This window comes from Hetaerina americana, unplaced genomic scaffold, assembly GCF_022747635.1.
Source record: "Hetaerina americana unplaced genomic scaffold, ioHetAmer1.1.p SCAF_2, whole genome shotgun sequence".
Classification (NCBI taxonomy): Eukaryota; Metazoa; Arthropoda; class Insecta; order Odonata; family Calopterygidae; genus Hetaerina; species Hetaerina americana.
Genome location: NW_027286763.1, coordinates 91632092 through 91644441, shown reverse-complemented (window position 1 = coordinate 91644441; position 12350 = coordinate 91632092).

Below are 12350 nucleotides of genomic sequence, written 5' to 3'. Positions count from 1 at the left end.
CGTTATACCTAAACCGTCGTCCTTATCGCTCTGTCGCCGATCTATCCCCTTTCCAAATGGACTTCCTATATCTCACTCCCTATTCCGCTGTCATTCTGCTGTCGGCTCGCTGTCAACTGTCCATGGTATACAAGCGCTTTAGAAGACAATGCTCAGAAACCGGAGGTAGGTTTGTGATGGGAGTAGATGGGTTATTCACACTATTCCTACATTTGTACCCTCCCTCCTTTAATTTTCCCATACTCTTAACGTTTTAACCCCTTTAATACACGTACTTAGCTTCAGTTATAGTGAACTTTTTCCATCAGCTATAGGATATTCAGGGGCATCCTAGTCGAGTGAGTACAGTTTTCAGCTAAGGAGCTTAAAGCCTGGGTTGAATTTTTGATTTTTCTGGGTGTGGTCTTTGGGTAACTCCAGCTTTGCTCAGGTAATGTTATTTTTCATGTACGAGTATCTGTTCTTCCTAACAAACCACATGCGGCGCAGGGGAAGGAGCCAGCCCCTGTACGTTGGAGTGTGAGCTTTACGCGCTGTATAGAGTTGATTATTTGGTGAAATATACTCTTAGCTGTGCAACAAAAATTCGGGTCGATTACTACGGCTAGATTAAAATGATTGTGAAAAGGTTGTCACACGTTCACAACATTGATACTTATGCTATAACTCACGTTCAAACTGGATGCCAGATATTTCTAAACCGTAAATGGATGGGTCCCCGGGCGATGTCAATGTAAAACAGAATTAGAGACGTAAAAGAAGATAACTACTTCTTTATAGCTCCAAGATCGAAATACAATTATTCATTATTTGGTGAAAAACAGCAGTCATAGAAAATCTCATAGCATTTTCTCTTCCATTGATTTTTCTTTCTAAGTATTTATGAAGTTTACCTCTGTTAATTGAATATCTAAACAGTTAAAACTCTGTGCAAGCTCTAAACTCGCTGTCATTTTAGAGCTCGCTTTACAAAATTTTATAGCATTTAATGAACAATTAGTGAAATCTTCTGAAAGTTGAGCTATACATAAAAGCATCGGGAGCCTTGAACATATTCCCGTTATTGGTTAATCTATTGTTGAATTAGGGTAAAATTAATATTGCTTTCGATGTATTCTATAAAAATTCCACGTGGAATCATATTCATCGAAAAGTGTGGAGCAAATAAAAATAAAACGATTGCTGCTTGCTTCCATCCATAGTTTTTATTTTATTTTACCGTCTAGAAAACTCAAGGAAAGTTTAAACATACTACTTTTACCTCAATTAGACACTTTTTCTTCCTATCTTGCCAATTACATGTGATTTACTTAGAATGTGAGTGAGGGGAAGATAAATTGTCCACCCAAGAGAGAGGCTCATTAATTTATCTTCTGCCTACTTCTATCTTTGTATTTTGCTCACAATTCCGCTCCCCTATATCATTCTGCTGCCTCACCACGTAAAGATTTTGAGATTCCGCTTGAGTCTTTATTGTCGCAGGCTTCTGTTAATCTTTCTCGTGAAGGAGACACAGTATCTCCAGTAATGCCGTTTTTCAATACCCGCCGTCCAGAATTGAGACGTTTAATAACTCTCTCGCTCATCTCTCTCTCTCTTCTGCTGTCTTCCCGCAAATCCCCTCCTCTTCCAAGCGTACACCCAAACAAGAAATTATTACAGAGCCCAGCACGCCGTTTTTCCATAAGACGCCTTCGGATCTCTTTCGTACCTCTTTCGCCGTCGTTGGAGGCGACAGGAGAGTATGAGATCGGACTGTCGAGACTCATGCGTATGGATTCCGGAGATAGGTGGCGCCTTGAAGGATTTAATTGAGTGGATTTCTCGGGGAGAATACTCTTATCCCTCCTTCCTGTGGAGGCTGTCTAACTCAAGTGGTAGTACCAGTATCCCCTGCTATGAAGGATTGTGGTCAAAGCTGGACTTGTGCTCACGGAGGATTGCTGAGTAAGAAATGGCTTTTACATGCAGATGAGATGCTCTCCCTTGCGGTCAATGGACTTACGGATGATACGCAAGTCTCTCGCCATGAATGCCATCCCTTGTTCATTTATATTTGATTGAAGGCGCTAAAATGACTCTTTCAGGAAAATACGATAGTCAATAGCGGAAATATAGAAACGGTTTCATGGTGCTGCTTTATGGAATCTTAGTTTTTATTCGTATAATAGTCTTGCCACTTGATTGCTTACATTTGCCATATGCAGGAGAAGAGCAATAACAATCGGAAACGTCCGAAAGCATAAATAGTTTACTTAACTCCAAGACGGATAGGATTACAGCTGGGAAGAACAAAATTGAATCAATTGGTGGTGAAAAAAATTCGCAAATCCTGCAAACACTTCACTGGGATGATTAATGAATATAAGCAGCTATCTCCTATGTATGTACATCTTTGCATTTATATTTTAAAATGATATATATATATATATACACTGTATATATATACATGTATATTTCTACAAGTTATTATTATATATAATTACATTAATAATTAACGTAATTATATATACAGGTATATATAAACATATATATATATACATATATATTACATGAAAATTGTAAATAAGTTTCTTTCAATTGCATATACGTCAAGGAGTTAATTAATTTAAAATTTAAACGGGTTTGATGAATAGCAATTAAATAATGTAATAAATTTCGCCCCAATAAAGTGGCTCAGCTTCGGGAAACTTGGTGAACCACGGAATGAACCGGCATTATTTTTTATTATTTGCTCTTACATAAATTATTTGCTGTTTTATAAAATCCTAAGGTATTCTATAATCATCACCTAAAATTCTGTCATTATCAACTAATCGTCTGTTTGGTTTTTTTTTGAGTTCACCCGAACTAAATCGCCAGGCGAGTTAAATGAGTGCATTTAAGGCTAGTGAGAAAGATATTTACCGTCCAACCATTCGGCATCTAAATGGATTCCAACTGCCAGAAAATTGAGCTACTTAACTTTTAGATGGACGCATCGTCTTTAACATTATGAAATCCGTGGTTTAAGTCTTGGTCTGTTAATAAATTCTTCAGTTTGAAGTCAAACTTATTCCATCTTCCCTAACACAATCTGTATATGTAATTTTTGTCCTTGCTGACCCTTTCCTTTTCTCTTATGAATACCCTTGCCGTTGCAATGCCTGTAATGCAACACAAGAATATTTCAGGTCATAGAAAGATATAGTGACAATCTGTATTGGTTTTCGAATATTGCGTGTATCACATTATTCTTGAGTGAATATTGTGTTATCATTTGCAGATAAAAATGAGTAATTTTGCATAATTCTGGTAATCCGTCTCGTATTCCAATGTAAACAACTGACATTTTAACCAAAATATTTTACCGTTTATTCAATAAGTGTTGTGCAATTGATATAAGTAAGTATCATTACCGATAAGGAATATAGTGTAGAATACTTCATAAAGCTTCCCAAGAAATGATAGGGAGAAAAAGAAGCTGTTAACGCCTAAAATCCAAAGGACACTCAGTGTATGAGTGTACCTCTGTGGAGTTTATCGGGATGATTTGTGTGTAATGTACTGGCTTCTCACGCAGAGGGCCCGGATTCGAATTCCGGTGGAGGCCGCATTTTTCAGTAGTATGCCAATCCCTTCTTGGAATGCTCTGTGGATAGCATAATAAGTTGGGTTGGACGGTAAATTGTGTACCCTTTGGCGCCTTTGGTTAAGACTAGGCTAAGACGCCGGGTTTCTCTTCATTCCCTATAACATCCTACCCTTACTAGCTTAACTCACCTATCCCTTCTAGCGCAAATGACCTCTGTTGTCAGTCACATACTAATTACTGCTACGTATACACCTACCAATGTAGAGACTTTGATGGGAAATTATGGAATTTTTAAAACACTTTATCACCCGTTAAAGATAAATTTCCCTTTGATATATATTATAACGCGGGACGCCATTAATAATTTTTAAATAATTTTCTTGACCGATCCAAGGAGTGCAGTAGTTGTGAAACGTTATTTGACAGTGACATGAAATGTTAATTTAAATAAAAATTCCAAAAAATTTGAAAGTCGTTTATAAATTCTTTTATGACCTTAGACACAGTCTGAAACATAACTGCATCCATTCGTGGTGGAACGATAAGTCAAAGGAGGATTCACGCCCTGAATTTCGGCAAAATGAGAAAAATCTAAAAAAACAAAACAATTGAAGGAAAATGCACAACGTTTATATACTGACGCATCCGCGTGTATACAAAATATTCAGAAACATATATTACTTACGAAACTCTTTACAACTAAAACTGGCTAATGTATTTAGATCATATAGCCTTTCAATCAGCTGGATCTATTACTCTAATTCAGAAGGCAACGTTGTCCATGATCCTGCCATCGTTGCCATAGAATGAGACAGAGCTTATCTATATTAAATTTTCATCTCAGGAGAGAACCCGTCTTAAGTGATAGTCTTTTTTATTCATGGGAAGTTTTAGAGAAACAATACAATGGTGGATAGCATAACTTGGTGGAACTCCTTCATGATTCGTAGGAAAGAAAAACACTTCACTATTCCACAAAAATATAAAAAAAAGCTGCGACCGGTTTCGATACAACGATTCATCATTTGACCATCATTTATAGTTTCATGGGATAGCAAAGTGTTTTTGTTTCCTATACATTAGAGAAGCTAGTTTTTTTTTATTTTCTCATTTTTGTAGGGCTACACATCTTCCAATATCCATTTATATCTTACGGATTAATTGATAAGGACGTGCAAAAACCTAGGATGTGTAAAAACCTAGTTTTTACACATTATGTATGCTGAATCAAGTGCTCGAAGCGACCTTTTGGTCAATAGACGTTCGCTGTACATATAGCGTAGCATAGACATTTATTTACCTGCCTACAGCGATGTTAGATGAATTCCTGTTATAAATAAATGACGAATATATTAATAATATTTTCCTAGTAGTATGAATGATAAATTCCTAATGCCATGTACAGGTGTTTATGAAATTGCCGTTATGTCTGTAAAATTTCGAATTTTTCTACGCTATACCTCAGTCATTAAACCATGGCAAGTCGTATTCAACTATCAGTATCAGAGCGTCCTTTATGCCCTGAATATTGTAAATGAATAATAATTATGTTGTATGATGATTCTATTAAGGCTTTCAATTAGAGGTTAATTAAATCGCAATTAACCAACAATAAACTACTACAATCATTGTGCATGAGTATTAGGGAGTTCATTTACTATGTTTCGTTACTTTAAGTACAAGGCTATCGGGTAAAGAAATAAGATATTTCTCTGTAGTCGAATCGTGCTTTAGCCGCAAACAAAATAATTTCCAGTCATGTCTTCTAGCTTTCGTTATCATATGGAGACATGTACATCTGGATTACTCGAGTTATTACCCTACGTAACGGAGTCCATGTGCAAGCCAAGCTGATTTTCCGTTTTCATCGCCACTTAAATTAATACGTACATTAAATACCCGTCCTTCATGCGAAAACATACCCTTCGGAAGCAAATTAGCTCATTGTCGATCTTTCTGTACAATAGTTTTACTAAATGTTTCATCAGTGCTGTTTCTGTTACCATCATATTCCTCTTGATATAAAGAATAATAATTTATTATCAGCACCCTACAACCAAGCAGCGAGGCTTGCATTGCAACTTCGTAATTTTATTCATCACGTTAAAGCTGAAATTCAAGGACTTATGATTCATTTCATATCCATCCCAAGGTAATTCCTTTCTATTTGAGTTTATGAACACCCATTTCATTCTCATATATTGTCAGTTCTATCACTTCAAAATGGTGGCCGCAAAATGTTGAATGGAATGTCTTACTCGAAAATATAAAATCATCCTTATAAATTTATCGTTTTTCCAGCCTTTCATAGTGCTAAGAGTTTAAGGTTGTATTTTATTCGTGTTAATTCCTGTTTCGCGTCGTCGTAAGCGCCGCTGTATTTTATGGTTTTATGAGTTCGGATTACGATGCACCCAGTTTTTTTATTGTACTGGGCTGAAGTTAAGCCGTGACGATGAAATTAAAATTGAAATCTGAAATTATAAATACCGTGTGCATATGAATACATTTTTTTTAAATTTCTATAGATTCATTTTTGGCACGTATTTTTTAGGATATAATGCTAAATGGCTCGACTTTTCAAACCAAAATCATTAAAATTCTACCCAATTATTTTGTTCTGACAATTTGTGTACATGGTGATATAAATACACTGAAATATTTTAAAATAGCATTAGGTTTGATTGCATCATTAAGAGATTCTTTTAGAAAGCCAGGGACAAGTGAGTAATACTGCTTTGTTCTCTCCCGACGTACCTGGTAGCCTGCCCATCCCTAGGATCCTGATAAGCGATTTCTGTCTTGTAAGCAGGTGCCCCAGGGACCGAACTACCAGAGTTCGAAGACGATGGCGGAACTCGTACTCGTAACCATTACGGTTTGCAGTTGAGCACACTGCTCATCTAACTAAACTGACTGGCTACATGTGGGTTATTTATATATTTATTTATTCTCATCCTTTCAAAAGGAAAAAGATATGCAAAGGCAACAGACTTACTTCAGCTTCAGAAAATACCTTATTAGAGTTTTTATAATATTTCAAGAACGTTTTTGAGAGTTAGTTAATTTTGAAATTTATCGATTTTCCAGATTATGCGTCCTTTTAAAACTGTTTATGACGAAAGACTTGGAATAATTCACACAGTTTTGTTGTGCTATGAAACGGGGTGAGAGATGGGGATGCGGATGATTTTTCATAAGTGAAAAACAAAACCCGAAGATTAAGATTTTCCAGAATTCATTTTCATGAGTGATAGCAGTTGCAGATAGTTTTCAGCTGTTTAATGAAGCAAAATACTCTGACGACCCTCCCTTGTTACGCATACAGCACTAATCTTTGGCAAGTAATTACATACCAATGTACATTGTATAATGCTCATCCCGTTCGTCCATGTTCGTTCATTCAAAATATCCTTTCGTAGGCCTATGCGACAATTTCCAGAGATTTTTTATTGCAACTTGTCTTAAAATGCTCAAATCAAGTAATTATGACTTAAATAATGTATATTACCTTCAGTCTTTTATAGCGAATGTTGAAGACTCTATTATTACGTTTGATATATTGGTTTCATAAAAATACGTTGCAATTCACTTGGGTTTGGAAGGAAGAATCCCTATATGATAGATTCTGATGCAAATTTTTACAATATCTAAATATTTCTAAGAATTTCTCTTTTCTCATTAGGAAATACACAAGTATGATAAATTGGAATCGTTGACAAAGTAGTTTGGTTGGATGAGGATCGGATTAACCGAGAAAGTAACGAGTTAGTACCATAGCGGTTTATATTGGAAAATCACAGAAAGTACGGGAATTCATACTTTTTATTAAAATATTTCTAAAGCAAAATGCAATTATATGAATAAAAAAACGGAGGAGTTCTTGGCGAAATTGTTTTTCTATGGCTTCACAGTTTTACTGAGAAAATCGTTTTCTAAAATCGCGATTAAATATCGCAAACAGTAACGGAAACAGTAGGAGTTTATGCTGTACGTACACGCATATTTATTCGCGTCTCATCTCTTTCACCCACAGGGATCCTCTATTGATGAGGCTTGCGTCATGAGATCGATTGAGACAACTATACGGAAAGTGTCCCGTAAACAATTGCTTTTTTCTCTAGGACTTTCCGGCGCCAAACAACCTATCTTCAGTCATCGATATTTACTCTAACAAGAATACGTAGATAGTGTGGGCTGACTTTGGTTTCCTTGATAATATGGGGACCCACCCTGAAACCGTTCGCCTCTGTGTTTAGGATTACCCAAGCCGCCTACAGTGCCAATCACTTCCACCCACGAATCATTGCTTTCATATCTTCTTGTCTGTGGTACTCACAATGCTGTGAGGGAAAAGGCGTTTGAAAATGATTCACAGCATGAGAATCCCTTTGCCATCCCACTCTACACTTAGGGAAGTGGTCTCTTCCGACAGATAAATCACATCACCCTTCTCACGCATGTTTGTATCCACCTCGCAAGCCTCGATAATCTCTTGGATCGTTGGTGCCACGCTAATGTTTCCTCATTAATTTTTTATGACCAAACGTAATCTGAATCGGTGCTGATCTTTTAATCGCTGCTAGTCATCAATTGCGTATAAAACGAATACAATGAACTGTGTAACCTTTTAACAATTCAAGTTGTTCCTCCATTGTAATCCTTTGGGGTAAAACTTCCTAACTGTTGCATTTACATATTTATTTTGGCTTTCATTGAAGTGCTAGTACGAATAGTCTTAGTATCTGAAACATAATACTTATACTTGATAATCCATTAATTTTCTTGCCATACTGTTTTCTTATGTATCAAATGTCTGCCTTCAGATAATCTGAAATAGTACCTAAATTTCGTGTCTCAAGTTTTCCTCGATATCCAACTTGATTTTCTAGCCCATCCATCCCAAACCTTTTTATGGCATAATTAAATGAAGCTATAGATATATTCCTTGTGAGGTCTAATTGAAGATGGCAAATACATTGTTTTTCGTTTTTCACAATGTGAGCTGGTATAACTTGCGCATGCTTTAAAACATGGAGGTGATCATCTCATATAATTTATGAAATAATCCTAAAAATGATTCACTCGTTTGATAGAATGAAACTGGTTGATGGGGTAGTTTATCATCATCTTAGTAGTGACTTGCATTTCAAGAATTTGTCAGTATGCAGTCCAGAAAGGTACATGGCTTTAGTTTAAATAATTCTACAACTACCAGGTTTGTATATATGTTCATTTCGTGGTATATTAGTATAGTCATTATGTTAATTTAGTATCCTTACTTGATCACAAAAATCATCAAAGAGAGAAAATCGCCTTCTCTGAACAGATAATTTCACGTGGAAAGATAGATCAAAAACGCTTGTTACACTAAATGTTAAAATGTGAATAATGCTTATAACATTTCGGCAGATTGAGAGTTTTGAGTATGAGTACTAACATACAAGTACTAGAATATCGAAATGAGTTTTACTAACACACTAAAGTTTCAGTGAATGGAGGTGATCTACAGGTAAGGTAGATTGGGAATAAGTGTTAAATGAAATGTACGCGGATTTTCAGTGAATGAAATAAGGCTAGGGGTTCAAAGTTAAGTATCCCTTAAAGTGGACGGATTCGGGCATCAAACTCGCGGCATCAAACTAATAACAATATACCCCTAAAAAATCAACCAGCTCCGGGATGTGAGAGCCATTTGAATATTAAAAATCTGGTCGTGACAGAGTCACTATTTAGATAGCTTTCTTAGTAAAGAAATGCGACTCTCAGCATCATCTAAAAATAAATTATGTTGAGTTTTGCGACTCTGTCATTTTGTCTCCGATTTTCTACTCCTTTTGAATTAATTCGCATTGGCTCTAATCGTTCTGGCATGTATGCTTAAAGAACGTTCTAAGCAGCTGTATCTGCTATCATCAAACCTTATATTTGAATCTTGCTTAATTTTGTCGATGTGAATTTTTCGTGTAAAGGCGGATTTATTTTCCTTTTCAACCTACTCAAAATAGATGCCATCTTTCATTATTTTTATTCACACATATACACGTAGCAATCTGATACTCGTTTTAAGTTGAGGAGCCGTTATGAAGATGGTACGTAATTTTAGCCTTTCTCAGTCGCGTCCACTTCCCATTCTTTCACGGTTTCAAAAGTGATTCTCCCTCAAAAGGGATTCCTCTGAAGTAGCGTCTTAGGAATACGTTGAGACGCTAGGTAATTTCAAGATGGTTTTCACCGACAACTCATCACAATATGTTTTTCTTTCATATTTTTCTTCTCGACTGCCTTTCCACCGAACCCCAGCCGTCTTTTGTTTCCTTGGATATCTTGGCCATTCCGAAAAGACCATTACTCCCGTCGGAAGCGTAAGAAAAAGTTACGGGACGGGGGGACGGCGAGCAGGGGCGTGGGGGAAGGCAAGGGAAGCTTATAATATGCAGAACTAAGATACGAGTGAGGGCAAAGAAAAAAGGACGAGGATTGGACGTGGGCGAAGAGAAGGGGGTGGAAATGAGACAGGAATGGCAATCGGAAGGAGGTACCTTCTCCAGGGAAAAAGAGAGAAAGAGCGAGATGAGTTGTCGTTTTTTTAGGGAGATGCTGGAGTGATATTGGGAGGAGGAGGTACGGGTCAGGGATGGAAGTAGTTGGAGGTAGATGAGACAAAGGAATAAGAGGGACAAGGGACTAGTTGAGAGATAAGGGCCATTTGTTTCTCTTTTTCCTCCCTCCCACTTGCTCCTCTGTCCTCTCGCCATCCCTCCCTTAACTTTCCCCTCCAATCTCGCCTTCGTTCGGCCGAGCCCTTTGTCTTTCCTCGTGCCTTTCTTGGACCGTCACACTTTATTCAACCCCCACCTCTCCTCCCTCACTCATCCACTCCCCATTCTCTAACCTTCTGTACCTCTCATACCGGCACCACACCGCATATATCTCTACCTTTTTCTTGTCTTTCGTTGACGACTCTTTCTCTCTTTCTCTGTCTCTCCCCTCTCTTTCCCCGCGCCCACCCTCTGTCCATCTACCCCTTCCTCAACACCAAACGACTCCTGCTCTCTGAGGAAACTTTCGCGAATCCCAAAAGGCACGATGAAGTCACCGAAAAACTCTGTAAGGTGTTCTTTTTTTGTCGTCTCGCTCCCGAGATACCAAGACACTTGGGTCTTCTATAGAAGAAAAAAGGGAGCGGGAAGGAGAATGCTTTAAATGTATTCTTATTAGGTGTGTTTCTCCGGAAAAGTTTTGCTTGTTTTGGCGTTCCTTCCATCAAGGGATTTACGAGCGTAATTTTGTAACTTTTACCGAATGAATGTGGTCAGTAATTTGTGTCAAGTCTCCACTTAAATAAGCTTAGTATTCTCAAGTTTTTTTAATCAGTGATATGCTTTAAATTTGACCATTTTTTTGAATAACGGATACCCAATTGATAAATTTTAGTTTTTTTTCGGTTCTATGGCGACCGAGGGAAGGACATTAGGCAAGCGTTGTACGGTAAGTAAAAAGATAAGCAAGGGAAATATAATGCATAAAATGTGGGATAAATTGAAGAATAGTTTATTAGAGTGTGTGGTGTCAGGTTAGGCTTTGTTAAACGAACTCAAAAATTTAAGCTTGTTCATTATGTATCTATCCAAAGCCTTAGGCGGTAGTCTACCAAATAAATAGATTTTAATTGGGTGTCTTGCAACTTTACATTCTACTGGTTTCAGGTTTATTAGGAAATATGCCACCAAATTTAACAGAATTTACCTGCCCGATGGGATTTTTACCGCAAACTTTAAATTAGAAAATGGAAATATTTCGTACTGATTAATTTAGGCGTTTGGTCATAAAAAATATATTTGTTCGGAAAAAGATTGTATCAGCGGTTTTAGTTTCCCACAAGCTACTTCACTTTCTTACCTGATCGCCGTTCAGTTCTAAGTAGTTTTCCTAACACTCTACCAGAACATTTCATCCCTCAGCTTAGGAGTTGGCCGCCTGGGAATCCATCCAGTTGACAACAGTGGTCTGGAGTTCCTCTTCGTCTTCAAATCGTTACTCACCAAGCTAATTTCAAGTGCAAGGTTGGGACCGTAAGGTGGGATCCGAAAACACTCGTTCATTGAGCATTCTTTGCTCTTTGTGTCGGTCGGTAAGCATTTTTGGCACCCACCTCGCACACAATTTGCGATATCCGAGCTTTTTTGTAGAAATTGTGTAAATAGTGGTGCGTCCTCCTCATTTTGCACGTTGGCACGGCCATATTTGACGTCTCGGCACCATTGTCCAACTGTTCCTTCCTTAATTACGGTAGGTCTAAAAAACTAGACGCAACTTCTGGTGAATTTGGGCAGCTAATAATCCCTGTGCACACATAAGTAAAATCACAGCACACACTTTGCAACTGGCAGGAGCAACGATTTTCGCGGGCATTGTTATTGGCATGCATCAACAGGCAAACGACAACTTAGTCAAAGCAATAACTTTAACTTTTGGCCTTGGAAAAAATCAATAGACGGCGCTGAATACGTTCAACTTTACTTTGACCCGCCAATATTTAATTATGAAAACAACCCTTCATTTTCGCATGTCTCTAATTTATATTTAACGGAAAGAATTTTTTCTTTATTTGTATACTTTCGTAAGTTCGTATTTTTGGAATTTAGTACAAAAACCTCATCAATAGGGTCCCTTGGTTCATTTCTTAGGTTCTCTTATGTTATTCACTACGAAAAACATTAACTTTACTTTCATAAATTTTACTTAGTGTGAAGATACTTTTGTATATATTTGA